A 25,478-nucleotide genomic window follows, 5' to 3' on the forward strand; every position below is an offset into this window, starting at 1 on the left:
GTAACTATATACAAGAAAATAGGTTAAATAATAATTTGCATGTATATATATTTTTAACCAGAATTTTAAAGTATGTATTTTTAAACCTACAAAAATATAACTGTGCTCTCATCAAACATAAGTAAAAATCAAATAAAAATTATGTGTGACTACAGCTTCCTGCTTGGAAATAGCTCAAGCATTATAGACCAGCCTTAGCAATAAAGAATACAGAGAGAGCATGTCTAAAAAAAAAAGTATCACTTAAAATGTAGAGAGGAACCAGAATTTTTACATGGCACTAGTAGAATTTTAGTTGGTATTACTACTTTGGAAAACTTTTGGCAACATCTACTGAAGATCAATCTCTGAGTATTACATTCTATCCTATGTTTATGTCGGGAGAACTGAGTAGAAATGTGCACCAAAGGAAACAAGCAAGAACGTTCAAAGATGTTTCATTCATTTTAGCCAAATCCTGGATACTACCCAAAGATGTAACAAAAAACAAGTAAATTATTACTCAATTTATTCAAGGGATCAACTAATTGCCTGTGAAACAAGACATACACCAGAGAGTTCCTATTGTATGATATTATTGATATAGATCTTAAAAGCAGATCAAAGCAGTAGATTGAGTTTTATTATTGTTTAATGGCAATTTAGTTTACCTTCATGATGGAATCAAGATGAATAGTGAATCGATTGGGCATGAACTCTTCTTAAGTGCTGGAAAGGTACTAGGCTTGATCTGTCCCAGGCTGAATAGAAACAGGAAACATTAAATGAGCAGTATACTTTGGATTACTTCACTTTGTCCTTTTACTACATGTTTGCTATTTCTCAAAGGTAAATTATTTGTAAAACATCTCAGGCCTTTCAATCAGGAGTCTCTGATTCAAAAGCCAACAAAGTGTAACCTTAATTTTTTTTTTAAACCTTCTTTAGGTTTGGACCCTATTCTACTAGGACTTCCCAGTTTCCTAATATACCTGTTTCCTGTTCCCTTTCCTAAAAGCACTCTTTACCTAGTGGGTCTTTTTAGAATTACCTGGTTTTCTTTGATCTAGTCTATACTTGGAATGTATACTTTGTGTTTGCTTTCCACTGGGGAAATGTCCGATTTAACAATGTTTCCTTTTTCAGTTTTTGGGGTTTTTTTTTGGGGGGGGGGTTGAGACAAGGCTTCCCTGGTAGCCGTACCTGTCCTGGAACTTGCTCTATAGACCAAGCCTGCCTTTGACTCCCAAGTGCTGGAAGTAAAGGGTGTGCTACCACGCCCTGCCCTGGTGCTTTGTTTAGTTTAGTTTTGTTTAGTTTAGTTTTGTTTTGTTTTGAGACAGGGTTTCAGTGCATACCACAGATTTCACCTGCTACTGCTTCCTGAGAGTTAGGATTAAAATCATACGCCACTATGACAGTCATGGCCTTTTTAATTTTCAAAAACATCACAGAATTTTATTTTAGATTCCCATTAGCTCATGGCCACCTTCCCCCAACTAGAAAAGCATAATGTCAAAAATCACAATATAAGACTGGAGATGGTCAGGGTTAGAGCATTTACCTGGTATGTATTCAAGGCCCTGAGTTCCATTCCTAGCAGCACCCCACGCCCAGAAAATATGTGTGTGTTTGTGTGTGTGTGTGTGTGTGTGTGAGAGAGAGAGACAGACAGACAGAGACAGAGAGACAGAGACAGAGACAGAGACAGACAGAGACAAAAAGAGTCTATATATTATAAAGTGTTATCAAACTTTGGAGTGGTTCATAACTATGTCAAGTTAGGTCCTGCTACCTACCCTCAAAAAGCCAGTTAAAAGAGCCAAATTAAATGTGGGAAGCAAAAAGGGCAAATGTATCTAATGTAGCCACAATGGGAACAAGGACAAGGAGACTCACTATCTCCCAAGCCAGTCAAGGTCCTAATGCAAAATCAAAGTTTAAATATAGGTCCAAGGATTTACCTATCTAAGCAGTCTTGATCAAGGTATGGTCGCACCTACCAATGACCCATCATGATCTGGACTGAAAGGTGTTCTGACAAGTTGCTATAACTGTGTGAAATCTCTTTTGCAGAGATAATCTCCCCCTCTGGCTGATGGCTTTTTCTTCTTCTCAGGGAAATGTCCATTTCTTCAGGGTCCATTCTTTCAATAGTCTCACAATCAGATTGAGACACACATTGTCTCTTTGGAATATCTTGAATTCTGCAGTCAGGTTACAGTGTTCTCACACTCCAGTATTTGATAAATGTATGGCATCCTTCTCATACCTATACTTTCTCCCCGCTATCTACCTATGTAAGAAGAGAAACGTTCATTCTTTTTATAAAGGGATATTTTATTGCCTAACTGTAAGCAGTCAGTTAGCACATGTAACAACAGCTTTTACTTCGGAAAAGAAAAGAAAGAAAAAAAAAAAAAGGTAATGTCTTCTCCATCTCCCCTGGCTCCTTCCATTAGTAATGATGTGGATATTAAAGAGATTCATATGCAAAATCTTACACTGTAATAATAATCAGAGACAAATCCTTCTGCTCTTACAATTTTGCAAACTTGATTGCCTTTGCATTGCATATAACATGCCTGTATTTTAGTCAAAGGGGTGAATTGCTGGGCTGAAAAAGCAGCCAGATAATAATTGCAAAGCAATGAGAAGGTTCTAAACACAGAGAGGCTAGTGTGAAAAAAAACTGCGTGGGCCAAGCTAAGTGGTGGAGTGCTTGCCTAGCACGCACAAAGCCCCAGCATAAACCAGGAGAGGTACACACATATAATGTCAGCACTAGGGAGGCAGAGGTAGAGAGTGTGAAGTACAAAGAAGCTTTGTGACGTAGCCATATTCTGATCAATGTGATATAGAATTAACAGCAGTAGTTCTAATATTGGCTCAACATGACAAGTCAGAAATGTAATTAAAAAAAAGTGTGGAGCAGCTGGCAGATAAACGTTTTAAAAAGAAATGATCAGATCACTCTTTAAAATACACCATTTGGATACAATGGAAAAACAACACCTCTTTTAGAATAGTAAACTGGAATGATCTGGCATGCTGCATATTTTTATTTAAATGCACTATCTGAAATAGATAATTAGTCTTACATTCTCCTCTGAGAGAACCTTGAAATATGTTTCACTTCAAAAAAGTCTATAGAAATATCAAAATATTTAGCATAAAAGAAAATGGGTTAGCACTATTGAAATGAAATAATTATAAAGCCAGATAGATGAATTGTCCTACATACCTGTGGTTTTTTGGATTCCTACGTTTGCTTACTCATATACATTCAACTCTTAATTTTTCTGAAACCACTTCTTTAGAAGCTTTCGGCTTCAACACTGCCACCTGTAGACATAAACAAGAAATAAATCCTGTATTATTCATCAGCAATGCATCTTTCCTGGGCATCTAATAGAGAAAATGGAAGGGAAAGTGAAAAAATATTTGCTCCAAAAGAGCCAAGTGTTCTTTCTCTCAAAGCAACATACCTAAGTCATCTCCTCCCACAACGGTTTAATAAAGAAGTTGCTTAGAAACTGAAATGTTCCTATGTCCCAGGTCATCAACCAAATGGCCTTCTCCCCAGTTCATTGAGAGAGAGAGAGAGAGAGAGAGAGAGAGAGAGAGAGAGAGAGCATTCAGGAAGGTTGAGAAGGGAAATGACCAAATATTTGAGACCATCCTGGGCTATCGGGTTCCAAGCTAGCCTAGGAATAAACCGAAAATCAAAAAAAAAAAAAAAAAAAAAAAAAAAGAGGGAGAGTAGGGAGATGGGGTTGAAAGGGAGAGATCAAGGGAGGAGAAGAAGAAGAAGGGGAGGGGGAGAGAGAGAGAGAGAGAGAGAGAGCACATGCCAGCATAACTTAACAGCCATTTCAAGACCTACCTTTTAAAATTACAAAACAGCTTGCCCTGTATGATAATCTGGGGATAAAGAATTCCATAAATTAACCAGATAAAAAGAGATAACGGACCCAAGCTAGGGTTATTACATCAAAAGGTCATAAGATGCCTATTTAAAAACTATAATTCCAGTCTGAACAGAGCTTCGTTCTATCTAAATCGATGTTTGGTGGGTTGTCTTCATCATAGTGCTCTGGCCCTTATTTGACTACAAATCCTAAAAGATCTTCTCTACATCCTATTGATTAAAATCCCCTTCTCATAAGCAATCACCAAAATCCAAGCAACCATAAGATAAAAGAAGGATTTGAGTCGGAGAGAAAGATAAAGACAAACCTTGGAATCCTGGAGTTAATTGAAAATAAGAGGGAGCACCTTGCCCAACAGCTGCGTTGCAGAGCTGGGCTTCATCTGATCACCACAGTCTTCCCAAGACAAGTGGCCTTAAGCCAAAGAAACTAGAAGCACTTCCCGTGCCCACCGCTTGTAGACAGCAAAAGACCCCAACCAAACCAGCCTGGCTTGCTACTTCGCCAAGCCCATGCTTTTTTACCTACACCAGAGACGCACCCCACTTACCCATAATTTACTTTAAAGCCTGAAAGCTTGTTTTGTTTATAGAAGCTACGCAAATCCTGGAAACTCAAGTCTCCTTGGGACACTCGCCTCCTCCTTTCTAGGACCTGTACCTGCACACACACACACACACACACACACACACACACACACACACACACACACACACACGACCAAAACCTTCTCCCTTTACTTCCCAATCCCGGACGTGCGCTGAGCCATCTCAAAGACCTTTTTGAGTACCTGCCAAGGACCAATACTGCTCCCACATGCCTCCAAGAAGCCCTCGTGCAAAAGTGCACGAGCTCCCAAGGCTTGTGTGCGCGGCCAGCCCTCTGAGGGAAGTTCTGCACACCCCAAATCCCAGCCCCCACCCTAGCTCGGACAGCAGGAGGGAGCCCCCGGGTGTGGCTTGGCGCTGGCACACAATACTCTAGCAACTCTAGCTTTCCCCGCACGCCCTGGCCAACCTTGCCACTAGTTTCTCCTCACACAGTCCCTCTGGTTCAAGCCTGCCAGGAGCAGGAGCGTCCTCGTGGCTGTTGGATGGGAATCAGGAAGATTGGAAAGACAGGCAACTACCACCCAGATCGCTAGTGGGTCGCAGTCTCCAGAAGCCGCATGGGTGTTCACGTCCTTCCGAAGGAGACGAAGTGAGGACAACCCCAAAGACCAGAAGGAGCGAATCCTACAGGAGGTAGTCCTCCCGCACCTCTCCTCCACCTAGCCTGAGCGACCTTCCAAGCCTGCACCCTACGGCGCCCAGAACACTCCTCTGGCAATGGGACCTGGCCAGCTCTCGTCCGGGTTGGCCATAGCAGCCCTGCTTCCCAGGCCGCGGCAACCCCAGAAGCGGGTAGTGCGCCACTGTTGCTGGGGGGCGGGGGGCGGGTGGTGGACCTACCTGAACCTGGAGTGCACCCTCCGGTGCCCTGTCTCCAGCAGCTGGAGAAGGCAATGATGAATTGGTTGCGGTACCCCACACGTGGCCTCACTTCCTCAGAGAAGTGGACAGAGCTCCCTAGTGCTAGAGGTCCTTCACCTAGCTCTTGCACACAGGTTCTGTTACTGGGTCCGCACTCGCCCAACCCGAGCCTTCATCCCCGCCCCTTTCCCGCCACCCGCGCAGCACTGTTCTGCGCTCCGCCCCCGCCCGCCCGCCCGCCCATCGCTGCGGGGACTGGCTCTGAGCTGCCTAGCCTGAGCCTGGCGGTGCAGTTCCGGGGTTCCAGGTCCAGGAAGACTCCGGGCGGCCCTGGGATAGCCCGGACTCCTGCCCTCCTAACCCTCCAGTACTCATCCAGACTCCTAGGCCTTGGGCACTGCATGCTCTGCCCTGTTCTTCCGCAGGCTCTTCACTCCCAGCCAGGCACCTTCCACCACCAGTTGGGTTACTGCCTCATGCTTTGTGGGAAGCTGGGCCCGAGTAGGTCGTGCAGCGGGATTGAGGGGTGGGGATTGGGGGGTTGGGAATCAAGTAAAGAGGAGTAGAATGAGCCTGTGAGAAGAGGCAAAGAAATAACCCTGCCAACTGCCCGGGGAAAGATACAAGTTGCAGCCTGCTTCATGTTTCTGTTACATTAACTACCTGGATATGCTGCCGTCCTTATAGCCCCATAACCCCAGTAATGTTCAGAGGAAATCTAACGATTTCCATACTAATTGATTTGGGGATCCTGCGCTCGCTCTCTCTCACTCTCTCTCTCTCTCTCTCTCTCTCTGTGTGTGTGTGTGTGTGTGTGTGTGTATACATGTGTGCGTGCGATGGCAGAAGACAACAGGCTCTCTCTTTTTATTTTAAAGTTGCATTTCTTATATGTATTACATATGCCACGTTTCTCATTTAAAAAAAAAACCAAAATATAAATAACAGAACAACTATGTTTTACAGAAACAGAACCAATGTATATGTGTTATTTAAACCCACTGTAATTGTATTAATTGGCTTGATTTAAAGTATATATTTGAAGTATTCTTAAACAGGCTCAGAATTTTGAAATTAGCAACCCCAGAGATTTCCTCTTTAGTTATAAAATATCTGTTTCATGGAGATTACTAAATGCCATTATATAGGAAAAGTAATTCTTTTCTTCCAGGTTAATTGTATGTTTAGATCTGGCAAAGCACGGATTGTTTTTAAAGCCAAGAAAAACTAAGATTCCCACTAATTTTCTAATGATGGAATAGCTGATCTGATAGCTTTTATTTTATTTCTTCCTCCTTCAGGCAAACATCCCTTCTTTTTTTCCTCTTTTTTTTCCTCTTCCTTTTTTCCCCACCAAAATTTTCCCTCAAACATAACATGTTTTTAAGCATTTGTGTTCTTAAACAAGATAGGAAAATTCATGATCATTCACTGTCAAAATCCATCTGAATTTCATGATGCTGAATTTTCAACCCAGACTATAACCATTCACTTAGCCTAATTCTTGGGAACCCGGGGTTTTTTTCTGTTCTAATTGTTTTGAAACCGGGTCTGACTGTTTGCCCATCCTGGCTTTGAACTCTGGGTTCTCCTGCTCCTGAGAGAACCAATAATTGGTTTGTTTGTTTGTTTGTTTTTGTTTTTGCTTTTTCAAGTTTCCTCCTTCTGTGAACCCAAATTAAGATAATTAAATTGATTAATGGAAAATATTATTACTATACATGTTTCTGGGTAAATCAGGACCATATGAATGATAAACCGTCCTAAAGAAGAGAAGCTGAAGTGAAGAAAAATGTCTTTAGAAAAAACAAGGATGCTCCCCTTTTTGTGGAAAGCATGACAAATGCCAGTGATTAAGCAAAGAGTGACTGCTGCCTCTTCCCTCTTCTTTCTTCCAGTTTGAGCTAGGCCTCCATTTATCTCTTTTGATCATCATAATAAAAATAAAGTAATTCAGCATTCTGGTGACATTGATTAGTAAATTAGAAATTTGAAAATGCTTTATTACCTAATTAATCCAAGTAAATGCCTCTGATAAATTCAATTATATTCTAACATTTATTTATGCCTCCAAAGAAACACTTTTAAGAAATAAAAATAAAAAAAAAAGAAATAAAAATCATCTAAGATAAAACTAAGCAACTACAAGTCAAACTCTTTAGATTGTTGTGGGTTGTTGAAAGTTAATTTTAAGTGATCTTCAGATCTTAAGTTATATATCAGATATTGGTTCTCAATTACTCATTGACTGCTTCTATCATAAGTTCCAGTGTGACCCTGTCTATTCTCCAGAAATGCATTTCATTTCTTTCTGTCTACCTTATTAAATATTTGCTTACACTCTTTCCATTGAATCTCCAGGAATTAACCCCTGATCTGTATAGCTCACTTGACAATTGTCTTTGTCCTTTAGGTTTTAGTTCTTTGATTTAAAAAAAAAAAATCAGCAGGACATCAGCATGATTAAACATATAAATCTGGAAAGAGTACTTCAGGCACAGTTCTAAGAGATAACAGATGAATTTCTCAAAATCAAGAGGGCATGACCATTTGAATAAAAGGAAACAAGGTAAAAATACACCAGCAAATTCCTTGTGTTCTGGCCAAAATTAAGCTAAGATCTCATGATATGTAAAGGGTACAATTCAAATAAATTTCCCTGTGTCTTCTTCCACTAGCAGAAAGCCTTTGCCCCACTAACTAAACACCATTATATATCTCTTACATAATTCCTATGCAGTAGAATTTTTGTTGGGTTTTAAGTAAAAATGTGTATTAGGCATTCACCTCCACAGTCCTCAAGGAATCCTATGCTACCCCCCCCCCCAATTTGGCTTCAGAAGTTTTCTTGACATGCCTCCAACATAGGTGAGGGCAGATGTGAACATCCCACATAGAACCCTGGAAAAAGAGCTCAACTTGCAGTCAAAACATGGATTAAAACGAGGCATTCCACTGATGTCTTCTCATTCCAGTTCTCAAACCAACAAAGTTTTCAAGAGTGTTAGCTTTCCCCACTTTAGAAGATGTCAGGTGATAATTATTTTAGCAAATTTTGTCCATTTGCCTTTTAAGCTGTGAACCTGAACATAATAAAACAAATCTACCCCCACCTATCCCATGTAATTGAGAATTGATTTACAAGGCTGCAATGGGACAGATTTTTTTTTGTCATTTGCCACTCTGGCTCTGCGAAAAAGCACTAAATTTCTTTACTTTGGGTGATTAAGATTGGTGGGCAACATCACTGATTTAAATTTGCAGAATATCAATCACTTTAATTGGTCTCCTTTTCTTAGGGAAATAAGTCAACAGTTCTCACAAAAGACAATGAGGATAGAGACAATACCATAACCCATCTAATTCTAAAACTGAAATACTACTGCTTTTAAGTAACTTAAAAACAGCCAACAGGGCCAGGCAGTGGTGGTGCACGCCTTTAATCCCAGCACTTGGGAGGCAGAGGCAGGCAGATTTCTGAGTTCGAGGCCAACCTGGTCTACAGAGTGAGTTCCAGGACAGCCAGAGCTACACAGAGAAACCCTGTCTCAAAAACAAAAACAAACAAACAAACAGCCAACAATTCGAATTAAAGCTCACTCAACAGGAAGTAATTTATGCCTGTCACTGTAAACCTAGCCAATTACTAATGGTTGCTGAGGTCATGTACCATAGAGAAGAACCTACTACTGCCATTTCTTAAAATAGTTTACTCCATAACTGGATTCTAAATACATATTCTTATCTTCACAGGTAATTGTGGCCCTCAGTCCTCATCAAAGAAGCTTCTTTTAGCAACAGATGGAGACTACTACAGAGATTGACAACTGGTCAAAATGTGGACAACTGACCATGGAGGTCCCTATCCCCAACTGATAAATCTACCATACAATCCCTGTATTCAAGGCTCTTAGAAGGCAGGGGAAGGGGGGCAGAAAGATTGTTAAGAACTAAAGAGCAGGGAAGTCTGCTGCCAGATAGTGTCTTATATATGTGACAGGGAAGCTACACACATGAAATTTCAACAATATAGTCTCCTAAGCAAGACCTGCACAATGACATTCAAACATGGATGGATGGATGGATGGATGGAGGAAATCTCACAATAGCTACCCCTGAAGAGCTACAATCAATGTGTGTGTGTGTGTGTGTGTGTGTGTGTGTGTGTGTGTGTACGCGCGCGCGTGCATCCCCCCCCCCCCACGTGCACTGGTATGTTTGTAATTTATAGAAGAAGAGGGCAAGAATTTTGCTTTAATTTTGTAGTTTTGAAGACAGGGTTTCACCATGTGTAGCCTTAGCCCTCTTGGAACTCAACTTGTATACCAAATTCGACACGAACTCATAATGATCCTCCTGCCTCTGCTTCCCTAGTGCTGGAATTAAAGGTATACAGTATGCTCTATCATGGCCAGCTTGAGGTAATGAATTTGAAAGGCAAGTGGGGGCATGAGAAGAATTATAGGCAGAGAGGATGGGCTGTTAAAAATAATGTAGTTACAGTACTTACATATAAAATTCTCAAAAACTAGATTCAAAACTTTAAAGTAAAAATATAAATATGTGCGTGTGAGTGGGTGTATATATAAATAAATGTAAATTTAAATACTTTTGACAAATCCTTCACCTATAAAACCTTTGGTAAGCTATTTTTCTCTCCCTTCTCTTTATTCCCTTCCCCTCCCTTCTCTTTGTTGATGGTTATTTCTGATGCACATGGCAAATTAAAGAATACAGCACTATCTTATTCACATGAAAACATTTTTTTTAAATCTAGACCTCCTTATATTCACACCACCATTTAACTGTGTTATTCTTTGGCTTTGGGGAAAAAGGAAGGAAGGAAGGAAGGAAGGAAGGAAGGAAGGAAGGAAGGAAGGGAGGGAGGGAGGGAGGGAGGGAGGGAGGGAGGAAGGGAAGAAAATGAAAGAGACCAATGAGAACTACTATTCATTGTACAGTGGTTTTCTACAAATTAAAACATCACCTCCTGACAGGAGATAGGAAGGCCAAAAGTCTCAGGGTGTTAAGGAAACTTACAAGATTTAGAAGCTCCAAAAGTAACAGGAATAAGATGCACCTCCCCGAAGTTATACTAGTGGTAAACAACTCAGGGTGGGGAACACCTGCCCCACCCTGTTATCCAAGGATAGATCTTTTGGGGTTACTTAAAATGCTGGGAGGGGGGAGCTTTTTGGTGATAAAACTACCTTTGAGTCTCCTGTAATTAAGCCCTCTTGCACGCTACCATAAGTAAGATCAATCAATTCATTGCTTCAACAACCTAAACCTAGGTGTAACTGTAACTTTGGTCTATTGTGAAAGACAAGAGAATGTCTTCTCTGAAGTGAATAGACCTTTATTCATGTTTATTCATCTGTCATAGGAAAAGTTATGTGACACTGTGGTTACATGTATGTTTCCTTGGGACAACTGCAAAGACTATCAGTTTAATGAACTTATGATTTTTTTCCTTCGTAGACAGTTCTGCTTTATTCTTTTTCATGGTTGACAAAGGTGTTGTTGATCTATAAATGTAGCATTTCGAATTTTGTCTCTTACAAAGATAAACTGAAATTGTATTTTATGGTACATCAGAATGTGATGTTATTTAGAAAGTAGGTCATAGAAGATGTGATTATGGCATAAGTTAAAATGAAGTCACAATGATATAAAATGGTCCTTTAACTCAATTTTACAGGTGGCTCTTACAAAAAGAGGCAGCAGAATGAAGTTTCCCATGTCTAGTCAGAGGAACACTAGAGACTGCAATTAAATTGCCACAAGTCAAGAAACATCCCAGATAACCAGAAATCAGGCAAACAAGAAGTGATACTCCTCTTAAAGAGCCTTTAGGGGTACACAACTTTAATAGCACCTTGATTTAGGACTTCTACTCACCAGAACTGTCAAGAAATAAATACATTTCCTAGGTTTAGCCACCCAGTTTGTAGCCCTCAGGAACCAGTACACCAGGGAATCATCATCACCTAACTCTTGGTGTTACCTGTCCATCATCTATATGCAGGTTGCAGTACAAGTTCAAGGGAAGCACATTTAATAGTGATCTAGGCAAATTACTAAGAAGATGGCTCAGTTAATGAAACAGATGAACTTTTTATGAGCATATGGACCTCAGTGTGAACCCATAGCATCAACATAAAAAATTTCTGTGACATGCATGCACCTATAATTCTGGGGCTGGGGATACAAAGACAAAAATTCTTGGGACTCACTGGCTAGATAATCTTGCTGAGTTGGTGAAAACTAGGTTAAAATAAAAGACTGGTTCTCAAAACTAAAGGTGTTGTAGAGATGGTTAAGTGGTTATGAATATTCCAATACTCATGAAATAAGCATGGGATCTCTGAAAATCCTGTAACTCTAAGTCCAAGGGATGATTGCTGTCTTTTAGCCTACTCAAAATGAGAACCCAGGTTCAGGAAGAGACCCTGCCTAAATATAAGTAAGGAAAAAGTAACAGAGGAGGACACCCAATCATGAGCATATTGTGTACATATACTTGCACAGACTCATAAACACATGTATGATTGAAAAAATTAATGACTAAAGAGATGGATATTTAAAAACAAAGGTAGAGAGCAATAGAGGAAGGCAGCTGGTTGTGACTCTGGCATTCATATGCACACACATACATGTATATACACTGAGCACATGTATACACCACACACATACAAAAGGATGAGTCACAGAGACAATTCTGCTCACAAAGAACAGCAACAGTATTAAGTCATCCAGAACTTTAATCTTGAGAGTTTATATCTAATGACTCTTCCAAACTGAGATTCCATTAGAGTCTTAAAATCACAGAATCTTATCATGTTTAAAGGATTTGGGAGATTTTTCTCTTCTCTTGAGATGCATAGCAGAGCTTAGGACTTTAAAGATATAGAACAAGGTTCTCTTCTCAGAGTGTGTAATACCAGAAGTATGTCCTACTGATTCAATTTCACCTCTAGTTACTGGATTGTGATAGCTTCTTTCCTAGGCAACAGGAGATATAACGATGAAATAAGGACTGTTCAATTTGCCAATTGATATTAGTTAGCCTGGGAAATCTTCCAGATTTATTGACATTTTACTGAAGACCAAAAACGTCTCGATGCCTAAAGAAAGAGACTCAGCACATAGTGTCTCCTCCATAAATATCTGCCAGATTAGCTAAGGAGCTAAGACTAGCAAGAACTAGACAGAAGGATAGGGTAAGCATGCCTTAGTCTGTTCGTGCTGCAATAACAAAATACTTGACACTGAATCATTTATAAGAACCTGGCTTTTCCCCACTTAGTTCTAGGAAGTAAGAAGCTCAAAATAAAAGTGCTGAGAAATTGTGTATCTAATGAGGGCCTATCCCACATACAAACTTTGTGTGTCTTTCCATGATAAAATGCAAAAGGGAGGAAAAAACCTAACTAGCTTTCTAGACTCCCTTTCCCTTTGAGACAGGGTCTGTAACTCAGGCTGGCCTTGAACTTCCAGACAAGCCAAGGCTGACTTTGAATTTATGGTCCCCATGTCTACACCTCCCAGATTCTGGGATTTCAGGTGTATACCATCATTTCTGGGGGATTGTGTGTGTGTGGTGCTTGACATCATGTATCATGTATGCTAAGTACTCTTTCAACTAAGTAACAACCCCAGGCCCGTTTTATAAGATACTGCACCCATTCGTGAGAGCATAGCTCTTCTGGTTTAACAACCTCCTGAAGCTCTTCTCTTGTAATACTATTGCTTGTTAGATTTGTATCAAATGAGAATTTTTGGAGGAGACTGTATCATTTTAACCACAGAGGATGCATGGGTGGAAGACAAAGAAATGGAAGGAAAGAAAAAAAGAAAGAAAGAAAGAAAGAAAGAAAGAAAGAAAGAAAGAAAGAAAGAAAGAAAGAGAGAGAGAAAGGGAAAGGAAGAGAAGAAAGAAAGAAAGAAAGAAAGAAAGAACGAACGAACGAAAGAAAGAAAGAAAGAAAGAAAGAAAGAAAGAAAGGAAGGAAGGAAGGAAGGAAGGCAGACTTGGTCCTAGAGCTTTATATAAAGGAAGCTTCCAGAAAGACCAAGGTCTATCTGATTTTGATAGAAACATGGGACTGTAATAAGGGAGCAGGAGGTCTCTTAGGAGCCTCATTCTTTTCACTCCTTCCAATCCACTTAGCACTTGTGAATATGATAGTGTATGCATTAGGGAGAGGTTTCATCTTCTCTTAGAACCATCACCAACTCTTGCCCACTTCCCAGCCATCCTCTGAAAATATATAAGTTGGATAACAGTATGTGATATACAAATGCAACTTGAAGCAAACTTTCAATTGCTGGCCTCACATCTTAGCTTCAACCACATGCAGCTCCTATGTCCTTTGCTCTTCTTTAACAGAAAATGCTAGAGCTGCCATTGCTAGTGAAAATTCATTTTGAAATATATGCCTGGTGTAGACCCCAATATAAACCAAAAAGCAATGAGTGAAACCCACCTCCTTGGTATATTCCCCATAAAAGAGAACCAAGTGTTTTTGCAAGAGTCTGTACCATTGGAAGATGACTAGTGTGACTTCTCAGACAGATGTGGTAGGAGAATTAGAAAGAATCACATCTCTGAAGAAAGAAGCTGGAAATAATTCTCTGTATGCCCATTGTTACCGCTTAGTACCTAGACTCTTAAAAAGCTTGTGAAAATCTTTGCAACAGTCAGGAGCCACTTGGAACTTAACTGGATTTACTCTTACAAAAATGTACAAAGGTATTCCAACTACTGCCCGTAAGTCAATTCAAAGCAATACAATGAAAATACGTTTGATATTAGCTTGTTTGTTTTTCAAAATAGTTCCTGTGGAAAAATAGCAAAAATTCAAAACTTAGTGGTCCGCACATGATATTATATAGGTTATGCTGTTTAGGGTTGTTCATTTATTTGTTTATTTGCTTGTTTTTCAGGCACTGTTTTTCTATAGTCAAGGATGGCTTCAAACTTGATATTTAACTAAGGATGACTTTAAACTCTTTATCTTACTACATCCATCTCCTAAGGGCTACATCCACGGTGTGTGGCTGTGCTCAGGACTTTTGATATGGTATCTTTAGTAAAGAATCCTTCTTTATCATGCATATAAATCCCACCAGCCATTAAACCAACCGATCAGAAAACCAGTAAGAAAGCTGACTCCATCTGTGAAGATGTTTCCCAGAAATTGGGCCCCAGTTCAAAAAACCTTCCCTAGTCTTAGGGTAGTGATACTAAATATCAGACAAGAGACACAACAAAATTTCTCTATCACCCAAGAACACAGCAATTATTAGATATTGCTTAACTGCAACCCCAAACCTATCCTATCAGTTATTTTTCTGTTACTATGATAAAATACTATGATGCGAGCAACTTATAGAAGAAATGGTTTTAGGCTTATTATTTCAGAAGAATAAGATTCCATCATAACAGGGAAGCCTGGCAACAAGCAGCAGAAATGGCAGGAGGAAGCTGAGAGCTCATATCTTCAAATGCAAGTAGTAAGCAAAGAAACAGAATAGGAATTGATGTGAAACTACCAGTACTCCTCCCCAGTATATATTTCCTTCAACAAGGTTTCACCTCCCAAAGGTTCCAGAATATTCCCCAAACAGTACCACTAACTGAGGAACAAGAACTCAAATATCTGAGTCTCTCAGGGACATTTCTCATTCAAACCACCCCACCCACTGTACTGGCTAGTTTTGTGCCAACTTGACACAGGGTGGAGTTATCAGAGAGAAAGGAGCTCCAGTTGGGGAAATGCCTCCACAAGATACAGCTGTAAGGCATTTTCTCAATTAGTGACCAAAAGGGAGGTCCCCTTTTGGGTGGTGCCATCTCTGGGCTGGTAGTCTTGGTTCTATAAGAGAGCAGGCTGAGCAAGCCAGGGGAAGCAAACCAGTAAAGAAAATCCCTCCATGGCCTCTGCATCAGTTCCTGCTTTCTGACCTGCTTGAGTTCCAGTCCTGACTTCCCATGGTGATGAACAGCATTATGGACGTGTAAGCTGATTAAACTCTTTCCTACCCAACTGCATCTTGGTCATGATGTTTGTGCCTGAATAGAAACCCTGACTAAGACACCCACCAACCTCAATATCCAAAAAATACATTCACTGCTTTATATTTCTTGATAGCATTGATCATCATCAAATACCCTTGATAGTATTCCTATTTATCATCCATCCTTTTCCAGTAGAATAACCATTTTCTGAGAAAAGGGCTTTTGATTATTTTGTTTATAACTGTGACCTGGCACCTAGAATTGTGTCTGATACATTCTAGATGATTTGTAAATGTTTGTTGAAATATTGACTGGTATGAAAGTTAGTTTTTAATAAATTTGAGATCTCTCACACCTATGCAGAGACCAGAGTCATTTGCTCACTTGGCCTATTTACTGCAGAAGATGAAGCAGGAAAAGACAGTGCATACCTACTTCTCTAACCTTGGGTCTATGCTGCAGGTGTGCTAGGCACCTCCTCCATTAAGGCTCCCACTACATGGGCCCTTGGCAAGTCTTTATTGAGATGGCAGGTTTACAGAGCAAAAGGATCCTCTTAGAAAGTGCAGCCCACCATCACTGAAGTTGGGAATCTTTTTGCCTTCAGGAACTTCAGATCCTTTTATCCATATGTATCTTCTGTTACCCACTAGTAGTATTATCCACAGCTCCAACATTAGCTCTTTTCTTCTTCTTCTTCTTCTTCTTCTTCTTCTTCTTCTTCTTCTTCTTCTTCTTCTTCTTCTTCTTCTTCTTCTTCTTCCACAAAAAGTACCTGAGATGCTTTAAGATACAAACACATTTGTGAGGCCAAAGCAAGTTTGGGGACAACCTGGGCTACATAGTGAGTTTAGGCCAGCCCTGAATGAAGAATCATACTTACAAAAAAAAATGGTGGTTTATATTTTCAATCCCAGCACTTGGGAGATAGAGGTAGGAAGCTCTGGGGTTCAAGGTTATGTCTGATCTACAACCATAGGTTAATGGCCAGCTTACCTCTGAAGAAAGAAAGATGGAGGGAAGGAAGGAAGGAAAGAAAGAGAGAGGAGGGAGGGAGGGAGGAAGGAAGGAAGGAATAAAACAACACATATACAAACAAAACAAAACAACCTAATAAACAGACCCAAGGGTTTTTGTTTTTGTTTTGTTTTGTTTTGTTTTGTTGGGTTTTTTTATTTGGTTTTTTGAAATTGATATTTTCTTTATTTACATTTCAAATGTTTTCCCCTTTCCAGGTCTCCAGTTCGGGAACCCCCCATCCCCTCCCCCTCCCCCTGCCTCTATGAAGGTGTTTCCCCACCCACCCACCCACTCCTGTCTTACCGCCCTGACATTCACTGACACTGGGGTATCAAGCACCCTCAGGCCCAAGGGTCTCTCCTCACACTGATGCCAACAAGGCTATCTTCTGCCACATATGTGGCCAGAGTCCTATGCCACATATGTGGCCAGAGCCGTGGGTTCCTCCATGTGTACTCTTTGGTTGCTGGTACAGTCCCTGGGAGGTCCGGGGTTGGGGGTGGGGCAGCCCAAGGATTTTTTAAGTGCAAAATGGAAAGACAGAGTTGTTTGCTGAAAAATTCACTAAGAATTTCAAGATACCAGAGTATTAAATCAAGTGCAGAGCCCCTTCTAATTGGACCCTTGTGTAACTGCACAGCACTCTGGTCCATGACAACAGCCCTGCATGCCCCCTAAATTCTGTATTTATTTGGTTTGATTATGGTTAAGATTCACTAATACTTTCTGTATTCAGTTAGGTTTAAAAACCTTGATTTTAGCACAGGAAAAAAGAAAATACAAAAGATATTTTACAATCGCAATTGACACCTGCATCCAAACTTGTTCTAGTGCAATAGCTCAAAACCCTCTGAAACATTTCTAGCCTCCCCAGGGTGAAATCATTATGACAACATTCATAAGAAAGTCTTTCAACCCATACATACGTTATAAAATGTAGTCAAGGATCACCTTTTGATTTCATTTAAAAAAAACAAAAATGTCATGAAAATGCCATGTTTTCTCATAGAGAGAATTGATATAATTTGAAGTTTTATTGCTCTTTACTCATATGAAACTTGAAAAAAGGCTAAATAGAATTATTGCTAAATGGAAATTTATTATCACAGCAATAGAATTCATGATGATACCTAAAAAATTAAACTACTGTCAACCAGCTTCCTCGTCTCCTAAGCAGTAGAGAAAGAGAAGCAAGTACACTGCTCTGGCAATTTCATCTGGAAGAAAGGTTCAACCCCCAAACCAGCCTGAGCATCTTAAAGAATCTATGTGCCCTCTCGAGTCCTGGTACCTAAGATCCTTTTCATCTTATATCTCAAACAGATATTCCCTACTGCCCTGAGTTATGATGGTCATGGTTATACCTGGAAGATAATTGAAACCCCCTTCCCTTTTCTTCTTTCTCTCCTATGGAAATCAAGTTTCTTCACAGATAATGATGCATATTTCCAGTTTCAATTCTGGAAGCAAGTATGTGCTATGTGAGAGAAGGTTTGACATGTTTCTATATTCACAACTGGTAGGTTCTGCTTGACCTAGATCTTCCATGAGACTATCCAATTAGTTGCTTATGGTGTGCCCATTCACATACAAGAAGTAAAGTGAACCAGGACCCTGTGAAAATTCAGCATCTTGGAATATTATCACTCATCTTTGACGCAGAATGTCACTTGCAGCTACATCTTGGACCTGAAGACAGGTATTTGTAGAAAGCATTACTGATTTCTTCTTCTCTGGGATTTTAGTGTGCTTCCAGTAAGGGCTTTGTGGAGGCTGCTGCTGGCGCTCTGTCCAGATTCCCTAGCCCAGCGGTCCTCAAGCTTCCTAATGCTACAGACCTCATGTTGCGGTGATGCACCCCCAACTGTAAAATAATTTTCATTGCAACTTCATAAGTGTATTGTTGCTACTGTTATCAATCATAATGTAAATATCTGATATGAGACCCCTGTGAAAGGGTAATTAAACCCCCACAGGCTGAGAACCACTGTCCTAGATGTTCCTACATGTGTTCTGTTCACCTTTGCTTTGCTCCTAATACCTCACACCTGTAGCTGTCTTTGAGGAACTACCATTGGGCTACTGGACTATTTCATTTCACTGAACCTGTAAAAGGCTTGATGGGTATATGTCCATATCTATATCCGCTCTCATCTTTAGAAAGCTTTAAGAAATAGCTGGCTGGTACAGAACTCTGAAAACTGCAAGCCTTTATTCCAAGAGAAACAAAACTCAGGTAAAGATTAGTGTTTCTTATCTAACTATGCATAGTTTCACATTGAAATGTTTCCTATAGGTCTGTGTCTGAATGCTTCTTCCCTAGATAATGGTTCTATTGGGTGAGACTGTGAAACCTTTAGGATGTGGGACCTAAAGTAAGCCTAGGAGCTGGCCAACCCTTGAAGCTTCTACCCAGGTCTGGTTCTAGTTTGAAGTGTGAATAGCCACAGGTTCCTCCTGCCATGTCCCACTCCAAAAGGAACCACTTGCTATGATAGACTTAAGTCTTTCTGAAAATACAATTCAAATAAGCCTTTCCTTCCTTGAATTACTCCTGTCAGGAATTTTGACTCTGGAATCAGGAAACTAATGCACCAGGGAATGGGATAGGGATTGGGACACCATCTAAACTCACCACTGTTGGCTTCTCCAGACTACTTTACTGGTTTCCGTACACACTCCTTCATAATAAGTGGGTACCAAAATTCATTTTTATCCTTGCCCATGCTCTGAAGCATTTGACCTAACATGAGCTTGATTCAGGAAAGGCATATGTGATAACAGTAAAAACACTGGGAAGTAAGCTGATTCTTACCAGAGCCTGTTGAGAAGGAAAAACATCACCCGACTTTCCAAAGCCATAGAATGATAATAGATCATCAGTCCAGCAGTGATTCCTTCCTCCTGTTGCTAGAACAGAATATTCCTTAAGCCCCAAGAGAACTAACACTAGGGCAATCCCTTTGGGGTTGCGGTGGTTTAAAAAAGAATGGTTCCTATTGGCTCATAGATCTGGATGTGTGTGGCTTTGTTAGAGGAAGTACACCACTGTGGGTGGACTTTGGGAGATCTCAAAGCTCAAGCCAGGCCCATGTCTCTCTCTTCCTGCTGTCTGTCCATCCTAATGTAGAACTTTCAGCTACCTCTCCAGCCCATGTCTTCCTGTGTGAGCCCGTGAGATGCCATGCTTTCCAATATATAATGATTATGGCTTAAACCTTTGGAATTGTAAGCCAGCCCCAGTTTAATGCTTCCTTTTATAAGCACTGAGGTGGTCATGGTATCTCTTCACAGCAATAGAACTAAGACAGTGATGTTTTAAAATTTTATATGCTCAGTAGTTATTGTCATCTTGGCTGATTAAAAGGCACTAAAGGTAGGTACAACGCATTTCTCCCTGAATCACAAGACCTTACACAACAGAACAAAACACAGTTTATATACTCAGTCATAACACCATTGAGAAATATTTAGAACTTTCACCAACTCTAGAAAATATTCCTCTCACTGATTATCATTTGGAGTTTTAGCAACAGAAAATAGAAGACACAGGCAGATTGAAATCTGCAGATAACTTAAGAAAGGAATATTTACACAGGTGGAGGTGGGGAAATGAGGACCAACAATGAAGGAGAGCACTTTGGAACTCTTAAGTGTGAGAGAAGCTGTTATTATTCTTAGGTCTAGGGCAGAGGTGGGGGGAAAAGAGAAGTTATGGGAACCTATAATCTAGAAAGTGCTGCTAGATAGGAGCCAAGGACTCCAATAGAATATCATCACTGCCAATATAATGGAAGTACAACAAATAAGCACTATGATGTTTCGTCTTTCTGCTCTCAGATCTCTTTCTAGTGACTTGTTTAGGGCAAACACAACTAGGAGATACACAACAAGGAGACTTGAATGTGACAATTAAAAGTAGTCCAAATCAGATTGGGAAAGGCTACAGAATAATCTGGAAGGGCAAGTAGGAAATAACCTTAACACTGAACAATAACTCAAACCCTAAACCATGCATGGCACTTGATCCCAATTATAAGCAAGCCATAGATAATTGCTAGCTCTTGTTCTAGCAATTTGCCTCAGAATATTTCATATTTATTATTTAACATCAGTTTTCCTACCTATTTATGTCTCTGTTTCTTAGGTTCCTAGCTGTGTACCTCCTCTTGCTTCTAAATCTGACATTATTTCAGAATCCCTTTCCTATGTTTATCCCTTTTTTATAAGGTCCCAATGACAAATTAAAGTACTATTCCACTGAAGTTCACTCTGGGAAACTTATGAATCTATTGGATTTATTTAAAGAGCAAAGCTAAAGGCTTGCCTACGGCTGCTACACAGGGAAGTTTCCATTTGTCAGTGATGACTTCCTCATAGTCACAGAGATGAAGACCCCTCCCCACCCTACCCCCAGATACCTTCCTATGGTTCATATTATCCAGCATCTCTTCAGACCACTGCCCATGTACAATTAAGGCACACTTACACACAAATGACTAGGAGATGCAGAAGAGATGAGCTTGAATCTGAGGTGAGAGTCTAAAGCCCCTTCCATCTCCACCTTCTGTGGAAACATCAACAGTCAACATGTTCACACCTGATGGTCTCTTGCAAGCAGGCACAGCTAATCTGATGAAAATGAAAGCCATTTCTCTCAGAGGCCCATGTTCTTATTTTCCCTAGTCCATTACACTTCAGTTGTCACTGGGTTACTGGATATCTATGAGTAACTCTCATTTTGTGTTTCTGGAAGTTTCTAGGAGAAATTTTATCACAGTTGATTCAGCTTTGTGGTGCCACACCCGACCACTTTGCAGTCAGTTGTTCCATTGCTAAATATTCAGTACTCAAAATAATGAGGCACTTTTATAGACACAAGTAGACCAACTTAAGTATGGTACATGTGCCCAAATTTAGAGGATTCTTAGCTTTTAGGAGGGTCATTTATTAGAAAGAACTTAGGCTAAATTTTGTATGTTTTTACTGAACATAGACTCATCAATAAACTTCTTTTCTATGCAGGCAGGAAATGGGTCTGATTTTTCTAAAGGGCAAAATAATAATGAGAACAACACTTTTTTTTACATGTATTCTTCCATTAGGAAGTGGGAATAGATAGCTACAGAACCCTCCATCATGTTTCTGCTGAGACATGAATTATTAACTTTGTGTTAATAACTTTGCAAAGAGAAAAGTGTAATTCACTTATCAGCTATATGTAATACCGTATTTTACTTATCCCCTATCATGTGAAAAGGGGAATGGATTCATGCAACATGGCTCAACATAATGTGAGACAGGAACTAGCTACTATGGTTGGTTGCTGGAAAGAAGGTTAAAGACAAACAAAAATAAGAAGAGAGGCAATGACTCTAGCCTGTCCTGCTCAAGGATTTCAGTGAGGTTCTGGCAAAAGTCACACCAGGACCATGCCATGAGATGTTTATAATCCTTAAAAAAATAAACACACACCTTCCAGAAAAACAGGAAGGCTTGTCCACAGACAACACCATTCAACAATTTCACTAACCAAATGATTGTGCACAGAAAGCAAATAATTTCTCAAGAAACCATGTTGTTGATTGCTATTTGCAGCATGAAGGCATCATCTGGTCAAAAGGGATTCATATTTAATGTTTTTGGAAGTCATACAGAGATTTAACTCATTTAACACACGTTATTTGAAATTTTATTCTGTGACAGGCAATGACCTGTAAAATAAAATTGTCCTAGAAAATTGCTATGAAGAATTAAGAATTGAGATCTGAGATCTCTCACAAGTCTGACAATTCGAATATGTACCAAGCTATACTAAAACCAAAATTAAACTGATAGTCATGGGATGGATAATAGCATGCAACTTTAATAAGAAACATGGAGCTGGAAACATGGTTCAGTAGTTTAGAGTGCCTGCTGCTCTTGCAGAGAACCAGAATTTGGGTTCCATTATCTATGTCAGGTATCTTATAATCTTATAGCCACCAGTCCTGGGGATCTGACCTTCAAGGTACTTGTGGGTATGTGTGCAAGCAGCATGTGCAGTGCACATGTGCATACACACACACACACACACACACACACACACACACACACACACACACACACACATGAAGGGGGGAGGGAGGGAGAGAGAGAGAGAGAGAGAGAGAGAGAGAGAGAGAGATTAATTTCAAGGCTAGTGAGATGACTCAGTAGGTAAAGGAATTTGCCACCAACCCTGTAAAACTGAGCTCATTCAATTCCCTGCACCTTCCCTTTGACCTATGTACACATATATGTACACAAGTAAATACATATAAAACATAAAATAAAAGAATCTCAAAAGCTAGCTAAACGTGGTGGCTTACATTAATTTTTTTCTTTCATGATTTCTCCTTCATCTTTTTTTATTAGATATTTTCTTTCTATACATTTCAAATTTCAAATGCTATCCCCAAAGTTCCCTATACCCTCCCTCCACCCTGCTCCCCTACCCACCCACTCCCACTTCTTGGCTCTGGCATTCCTGTGTACTGGGGCATATCAAGTTTGCAATACCAAGGGTCCTCTCTTCCCAGTGATGGCCGACTAGACCATCTTCTGCTACATATGCAGCTAGAGACACGAGCTCTGGGGATACTGATTAGTTCATATTGTTGTTCCACCTATAGGGTTTCAGACCCCTTAAGCTCTTGGGTACTTTCTCTAGCTCCTATATTGGGGGCCCTGTGTTCCATCCTATAGATGACTGTGAGCATCCACTTCTGTATTTGCCAGGCACTGGCATAGCCTCATAGGAGACCTTAGAATAGGGAACAAAACACCCATGAAAAGAGTTACAGAGACAAACTTTGGAGCTAAGATGAAAGGATGGACTATACAAAGACTATGCCACCCAGGGATCCATCCCATAATCAGCCACCAAACCCAGACACTATTGCATATGCCAGCAAGATTTTGGCTTACATTCATAATCCCAGTATTCTGAAGACTGATATAGGAGAGAGAGAAAGTATTTTATTTGGTTTAAGTGTTTATTCTCAGCCTACAATTCACAAGCCCCACCCCCCAATATTACAAAATGCAGTACAAAAATAACCAGAAAATTCTAAAGTTCTAAAGCAAGACAACCCACTCTTCTCAAAACATTTCCCTGGAGATAGAATGGCAAATGGAAAGATGTCGACATCTCATGCCTCAACCTGGAAATGTATTATCCTTGAAATATTTTTAAGATAGTTAAGTTTGATTTTTACTAGATCATCGAGGAGGGTTCAAAGTAATTACAAGGGTTCTTTCAAGAAAAAAGAGGAAGTCCTAAATCTGATAGGGGACTAATATCCAATATATACAAAGAGTTCAAGAAGCTGGACTCCAGAAATTCAAATAACTCCATTAAAAATGGGATTCAGAGCTAAACAAAGAATTCTCAACTGAGGAATACCTGAAAAAAAATGTTCAACATCCTTAATCATCAGGGAAATGCAAATCAAAACAACCTTGAGATTCCACCTCACACCAGTCAGAATGGCTAAGATCAAAAATTCAGGTGACAGCAGATGCTGGTGAGTATGTGGAGAAAGAGGAACACTCCTTCACTGCTGGTGGGATTGCAAGCTTGTACAACCACTCTGGAAGTCAGTCTGGAGGTTCCTCAGAAAATTGGACATAATACTACTGGAAGATCCAGCAATACCTCTCCTGGGCATATACCAGAAGAAGTTCCAACTGGTAATAAGAACACATGCTCCACTATGTTCATAGCAGTCTTATTTATAATAGCCAGAAGCTGGAAAGAACCCAGATGTCCCTCAACAGAAGAATGGATACAGAAAACACGGTACATTTACACAATGGAGTACTACTCAGCTATTAAAACCAACGGATATATGAAATTCTTGGACAGATGAACGTATCTGGAGGATATCATCCTTAGTGAGATAACCCAATTACAAAAGAAGTCTTTAGACATGCACTCACTGATAAGTGGATATTAGCCCAGAAACATAAAACTCCCAAGATACAATTTGAAAAACACAAGAAAATCAAGAAGAGGGAACACCTATGGGTGGATACTTCATTCCTCCTTAGAATAGGGAACAAAACACCCATGAAAGGAGTTACAAAGACAAAGTTTGTAGCTAAGATGAAAGGATGGACTATCCAGAGACTACCCCACCCGGGGATCCATCCCATAATCAGCCACCAAACCCAGACACTATTGCATATGCCAGAAAGATTTTGCTGAAGGGACCCTGTTATAGCTGTCTCATATTGAGGCTATTCCAGTGCCTGGCAAATACAGAAGTGAATGCTCACAGTCATCTATAAAATGGAACAAGGGCCCCCAATGGAGAAACCAGAGAAAGCACCCAAGGAGCTGAAGGGGCCTGTAACCCTATAGGTGGAACAACAATATGAACTAACCAGTATCCCCAGAGCTCGTGTCTCTAGCTGGATATGTAGCAGAAGATGGCCTAGTCGGCCATCACTGGGAAGAGAGGCCCCTTGGTATTGCAAACTTTATATGCCCCAGTACATGGGAATGCCAGGGCCAAGAAGCAGGAGTGGGTGGGTAGGGGAGCAGGGCGGAGGGAGGGTATAGGGAACTTTCAGGATAGCATTTGAAATGCATATAAAGAAAATATCTAATAAAAACAATGACTTCATGAAAAAAAAAAAAAGAAAAGAAAAAAGAGGAAGATAGAGAGGTAGAACTAGTTGAAGATGAAATGTTGCCAAGTTGGTAGACTAAGGGAGTTAGAAACCAAAGAACATAAGCAACAAGTGAAAACTTGGAGATAGAGCCAAATAGATTTTTCTCCTGGAGCCCCTCCAAAGAAAGCATCTCTGCCCATACCCTATAAGGTCCTGAAATAATTTCAGACCACCATGACTGCATGTTTGAAGTTGCTAGGTGTGAAATTAACAATAAAAGATGCCTAAGGAGTGTTCATGGGAAGTAACAAAGAACATGACTGAATGGGTGGTGACTATGGCCACATAAGGCCCCATAGAAATGCTAAGGCATAATTGTGCAGTGTGACAAGTTTATAAAATAATCATAAG

At 40.2% G+C, this 25,478-nt stretch overlaps 2 long non-coding RNA genes across 2 annotated transcripts in view; one reads left to right on the forward strand and one right to left on the reverse strand.

Annotated features, from left to right (window-relative positions):
- Gm14636 (predicted gene 14636) overlaps positions 1-5,522 on the reverse strand; it is an 81,380-nt gene extending 75,858 nt beyond the window's left edge. Inside the window, exons 1-3 of the long non-coding RNA NR_168020.1 lie at positions 5,363-5,522; positions 3,224-3,324; positions 651-740 (exon numbers count right to left, since the gene is read on the reverse strand). This is a non-coding gene — a long non-coding RNA (predicted gene 14636). The remainder of the gene's footprint in view (positions 1-650; positions 741-3,223; positions 3,325-5,362) is intronic.
- On the forward strand, positions 4,518-10,130 carry Gm41892. Its single transcript, XR_878080.2, has 2 exons — positions 4,518-5,155; positions 9,137-10,130. It is a non-coding gene; the product is annotated as a predicted gene, 41892 (long non-coding RNA).
- The last annotated feature ends 15,348 nt before the right edge of the window (positions 10,131-25,478 follow it).

This window comes from Mus musculus, chromosome X (assembly GCF_000001635.26).
Source record: "Mus musculus strain C57BL/6J chromosome X, GRCm38.p6 C57BL/6J".
NCBI lineage: Eukaryota > Metazoa > Chordata > Mammalia > Rodentia > Muridae > Mus > Mus musculus.